Raw genomic sequence first — 6,014 nt, forward strand, 5'->3', positions numbered from 1 at the left:
CTGTTACATGGCTGACTCTTTCCTTAGGGCAAAAGAACCAGCGGCACCAATATAGTTTGTAATATATAATTAAGTCATAACCCAAGAAATGAGGATAAAAACAGGTGGGGTTTTTAAAGATGTTGCCAGAGTCTAACACTGAGACATTTATAGCGTTTCTTTCTTAACAATTTGGTTAAAACACATCTGGAAATAGATGCAAAACGTGCATGTCCCTCAGGTTTACAATAACTTTCCTAGTGCAGTTTTCACAGCTGTCACTGCAGTACCTTTCAGTTTTCCCTTAAACAAGATGTAATGAGATGTTAGACCAAGAGGGTGGGGTCGGCATCCTGATATACAGCAAATTCTCATTTGGGAAATAAATCATGAAAACTGGAAGTAGGTCATGTACCCACGCCATGTCAAATTAATAGCCTTTCTTTTCTGTTGATGGACAAACTGTCATAAGCTGCTTATAGATCTTGCTAAAATAAAAAATACAAGCTTATTCCCAAGTCCTTGGAAGGTTGCACCAAAGTGGGAGTAAGTTAGTGTTGGTGTTTGGGTACTTTACCAGCTGTTGGGGCATTAAAAGTGTATTCAGAAAATGCCCATTGTGAAGAATTCAGGGCTTCCATGTCTTTCAGAAACACACAAATCTGTTATGAAATCAGAAATACACAAGTCTGATCCTTTTCTTTCTTGAACCAATGGCATACAAAATTAATTCATAATCAGCTTTTACTTGAAATGAGGTGACAATAGCAACTGAAGAATATATCGCGAAAACTTCAGTGTAAATGTTCAAAGCAGTAATAAGGAAATGAGAGTGAAGAGTAAGAGTGTTGAATTAAAGCGCAGTTCAGTGAAAATGGCTTTGCGTAGCCTTAGTTCTCTTCAGTCTCTCAACAAAGCTGTTCACTAATGTTTGTGTGAGTGGTGGCAAAACTGCCTTTTTTATAATAGGCACTGGTGTGGCAATCGGACTGCAGAGAGGAATGCAGCAAATCGATGTTACTGTGATTGCCTGAAACCATTTCTTTTTCAATTAGGAAAGGTATTGGGTTAGCTCACCAGTAGGGCGGTAATCCTCAGTGATTGTATGGACTGTCCTGTCTGGCTGATGAGAGTTTAAACTTCAGTGAGAACTTTTTTCACCAAAGTTTTGGTAGTTTGAATGAATTACGGTTGTTCTTCATGGAACAAGGATATTGTGTGATTGGCTGCTGTTCTGTTTTTTCAAGTTTGTTATCTGAGGCATAGCTTTTCTGTGTTGAAGTCTAGCTTTGTATCTTTGCTATACGACCTACCCTGACATTGTCTAGCACAGCCAGGCAGCAGGTGCATCAGGAGCTGCCGAGCCTAGCGCAACACGTCCTGCCTTTTGGCTCCCTGGGGCTGCTCGCTCTTGCTAGGCTCTTGAGACTGGATGCTTAAGGGCAGAATGTGGGGAAAATGTTCTTGCAGGCACCCCTTTGGGGAATTATTGTGCTAATGAATACATCTTCCTGTTTTGAGGCACCGTGCCTTTGGTTTCTGGACTCATCCTTTTCCCAGTACACTACTGAAAACATATATGCCTTAATATTAATGTACTATAGTTATCTTACAGGATATGGTGATGTTTAAATTTAGGAAAGTATGTTTTTCTCAGTCTTCCAAAACTGTTGACTCCTACTGGAGTAATGTTAAAACTGCTCTGACCTGGTTCATTCTGCGCAAAGGAAAAGCGATTTTCACTTGTAGATCATTTTTAGGGGCCAAATTTGACCTTAAAAGGCATGAAATGTACTAGAGACCCAGTATGGCTAATACTGACAATGTGAGCTAATATAACTGATTTGCGTATCAGTGGACTAAATTAAAAGAATTCTTTGATTCTATCCTGATAAGTGCTACCTTCTAGAGACTTGTACTACCATATCTCCTCTCTCTGTTTCTCACCTATATGAGATCTGTGAGTTTTTTTGAGAATATCATCTCATATGGATGGCACCTTAAAGCACCAAATATTTGAGAGGGGCTATAGGAAGCAGTGCAGTTCCTGTCACTTGAGTCTTCTATATAAATATTTGAGAGTCAGTCAAACTCTAAATAGCCAGTGTCTTCACAGAGTGATTCAATCTTTGGAACAACCCACTTAAAGAAATGGTAGAACACATTCCTTACTCTAATCACATCTTTAAGAGAACTGCAGATCTATTGCTAAAACTTGTTGTGTAAGACAAGCAAATCATTTCTGGCTGGAGGAGAGTGGTTATAAGACTGAAGGGCCCTAACTAACTGTTCTTGGCCGCTTTCTTTTGTTCTCTGTTATTTACTGTTGTGTTTGTTTAGGCAGCAATCGCCTACCTTGCAGATTGTCATATCAATTAGCACTTGGATATGGGGTCTGTCATACTAAAGAATGTACTAAAATAAAAAACCTTCTGATTCTCTGGGAAATGCTTTCCAGTTGAGGGGACTGACCTCCAGCTTGAACCTGATCAATCTTTTAGACTTGTATTCCTCAATGCATTGTTTTCTAACTGCAGTAGCCTTAAAAATTAGATCTAACAGGACAAGTGATAACTACGTATGTTAATCTTCATCTGAAGACAAGTGTCTACTCTTCATTGGTTTAGGGCTAATAAAAAAATACGAGGAGCAGTTTTAAAACACAGAAGAATGGTTTGTGTTTAAAACTTGCTCTGTGGGTGCATAGGTATATAATATACCTAAAATTAAGATATAAAAATCCTTGAAACCTGAAATGGCAGTAATACTGCTGCTTGCTGGGAAGTGTGAATGACAGGATACCCAGACCATAGTTTAGGTGTTGTGTTGTGTTCCTGCCACCCCCCACCCCCAAATGCCATCCTTTACAGAAGCATTTTCTAGATTCAGAAGTTCTGCATGGCCTTTACCTATAGAACTTGCACCTCTGCAACTTCCACTTAACATCCTGCAAACTTATTTGGAGGAAAACTAATTTTAAAATCTTTAAAAAGGAAGATTTTCAGAGTAGAGTACCACATAAGCTATTTTAAGTTGCTTCAAGAATGTTAGATTTCTAGAGGCATTTCCTTACCTGATTTGACTGGTTAGTAGTCTGCTGGAACGTTTTTGTTCTTGTGGATGTCATCCAAACACTATTTCAGATGTACTGAGGAAGACAGAGAAGTTACCTTTCTGCTGTTTTTCTGGAAAACTTATTATTCACCATAAACAATGTGGGTTTTGTAGGCTTCATGAATTAGTAGCGGTCCAAATTTAGCTTTGTATCTGTTTCTAAATGGTTCACTTTGATGTCAGTATGATTAGTAAAATGTGCATGATAAAACTAATAGAAATGGTTATAAGGCCGCATAACAAAATGGTAAAATGTCTGATGACCAATTTCTGATATTTCTGCTACCGCAAAGGTATGGTGTGCCTTTTTTAGCAGTCGTATATGCTGAACAGTGATTTGTACTGGTCACTGCAGATGAGGTAGAAATTTTGTTACCTGCAGAAAATAGCGGAACAATGACCTAAGTCCTATGACTGCAAAGCTGATTATGGGAGTAGTCTGGAGTGGCAGTTTAAGCAAACAAGTTTGCAAAGCCAAGGCCCTGAAGTATCAAATTGCTCAAATGAAACTTGCAGCAGGACAATTTATCTGCAGCATCATAGCAGGACAATGACTAGTAAGTAAGGAAGTATCTTCTCTTACACTTGTGGAACATCATGAGATGCAACCCTCGTGCAGCACTAAGGCTCAAGCAAATTGGTGGTTTTGTTAGCAAAAACTGGTTATTGCAGGCTTACTTTTATGATACTGAATCCTTTGGTTCCTACAGCATGGTTTTGGATGTTTATTTACATTTAGCTTATAGCTGTTTTCTTACTGGAGCCCCTTAGTCCCAGGGCAATAAGGATGTTTTGGAGTCACAAAATAGACTGTGAAAACACCTGCTTTTTATTGTTTAGTACCTGAGGTTGTGCTGTTTTGTTAATAAGACACTTGACTGAGATCCCCACCCTTGATTACAGATGTTTTGAGGGATGGATTTTTTTCAATTGCTGAATGTGTTCCCTCCAGAAACCTGACATACCTTTTACTGAGGAACTCTCTTTTTAGTCACATTTGACTCCTCTGTCATCATGGGGGTAAGTATTGTGATGATAAGCTGGGGATATAACGTGAAGGTATCTAACATGGAGATGCACATGACTCCATTAAGAAAAAGAAGTCAAGCATTTATATAGCAGTATGGAAGTTGCTGGACAGCATATAGACTTTCTTCTAGAGGACAGCACCAAATATTTCTACCACTGTAATGTTAAATAAAATCCACCCCCCAACATTCTCAGCATTGTATTGCGTTTATGTTTCAGAACTTAAAGATTCTCAACCAACAGCAGAGCTTGTAATAAAAAAACCCAAACAAACAAAAAACCATGACCTGTGAGGTGTTAACCTAGAAAGGGACTGCCTTATTCTCTAGAACTTTGAAAAAAAGTAAGCATAACTTTTGCCTTGTGTGTATAAATAAAATCCTCCTAATTACAGCATATGGTGAGTAAAGTGCCTGGCAACATATCTCACAGCAGCTTGGTGTGAGGAGTAAAACGTCTTGCTAAAAATGCTGCACTGCAGCAGCAGGCAGTACAGGAATACTGCATTCCACTTTTCCCTGTGCTTCCAACTAGTATAGGTAAAGATACGAATTTTGTGTGCAGGTCTGGTTAGTTAAAATGTAGCTGAAGCTAGCGCTGAGAATAGAGGTGCATTACATCATTGCTAGCAACATGCCTCCAGCTTTGCCTCACCTGCTGTTGCTGTTTGGGTGGTGGTTTAGAAAAAACTGTGTTTGTTTCTAGATCAAACTAAATGACCCTCAGCTATTCTGTTTTTCTGTATTAGCTGACCAGAGTGCTCTTGATTAAAGTATGGCTCTGAGTTACTGAGTGTAGGTCATCAGTGGCCCTGGGGTCAAGATACACTGCAAGAAAAGGTGACAGGATTTCAAGACTTGTGGCTCATTCTTCTCCAGTTGTGAGTATTGATGACAAGGTAATGGGCAATCTCTGTCACGGCTTTTAATTCATCCTGCCTGCAGCAACAGGAAAATGTGGCATGCCTTTTAGTAGCAATCCCCAATTCATTATGAGTTTAATGAATAGTGAGATTTATGAAGGTCTGTAATAAAGTGGGAAAATACTTTTTTTTTTTTAAAGTGTTGTTTAAGGAAGCACAGAGAGTAACAGCTGCTGCTGAAGAGCAGCTGTTGCTGTCCCCCTCCCCAGTCCCACCATTATGTTCCTGTTGTGGTCACTTGCAGGGAGGCAGAGCTCTCCTGGGCTGGCTGCCCACCCACCGCTGCAATGCCCCTTGGCCTGCCCCAGGGCCTTTACAGCAGATTTGGGGAGGTGGGTGTGGGGGCTCTGGCCAGCTCCCTCACCCTGTCCCAGTGGTATCAGCTGGGCGGCCCTGGCCGAGGCAGCAGTGTGGCAGTGCCGGACGGCGATGGAACGGAGCTGCGTGGTGTTTAACTGGTCCCAAGTCAGATGCTGCCATGAATGTGTTAATTGTGTTATATGTAGGTGCTCTCGTATTTGCTTCATAAATGGTTTCTCTCCTGTCTCACTGCTGCGCAGAGTCCTTAATACTTTACAGTACTGCTGCTGCACCACAGTGGCTTGAGATGGGAACCAATGGATTCCTTAAGTATTGATGGAACAAAAAAGGATTTCTTGCCCTTTTTGTGTTGGGGAGAGGACAACAAAGTATTTGTTGAACTCTGAGAGGAATGCTGCTATCTGCTGGCCAAAACTGCCAGGTTAGAGTTACAGTAAGCAGTAACTTCTGTTTTTACAAGCAAATATTAATACCCCATTGAACACGGTGGCTCCAGAAGAGGTGCAAACATACAGAGAAGAAAGTAAGTAAGTGGTTTATGGAGGCAGAAGACATAAACCTGCCTGGGATGGGGAGGCCTCAGGCAGAGAAGAGGAGGTTTAAGCCCAACACTGGGCTATGAGATGCCATTCTTGCTGCCTTGTCCCAT

Source organism: Haliaeetus albicilla, chromosome 10 (assembly GCF_947461875.1).
Source record: "Haliaeetus albicilla chromosome 10, bHalAlb1.1, whole genome shotgun sequence".
In the NCBI taxonomy this organism is placed as follows: Eukaryota; Metazoa; Chordata; class Aves; order Accipitriformes; family Accipitridae; genus Haliaeetus; species Haliaeetus albicilla.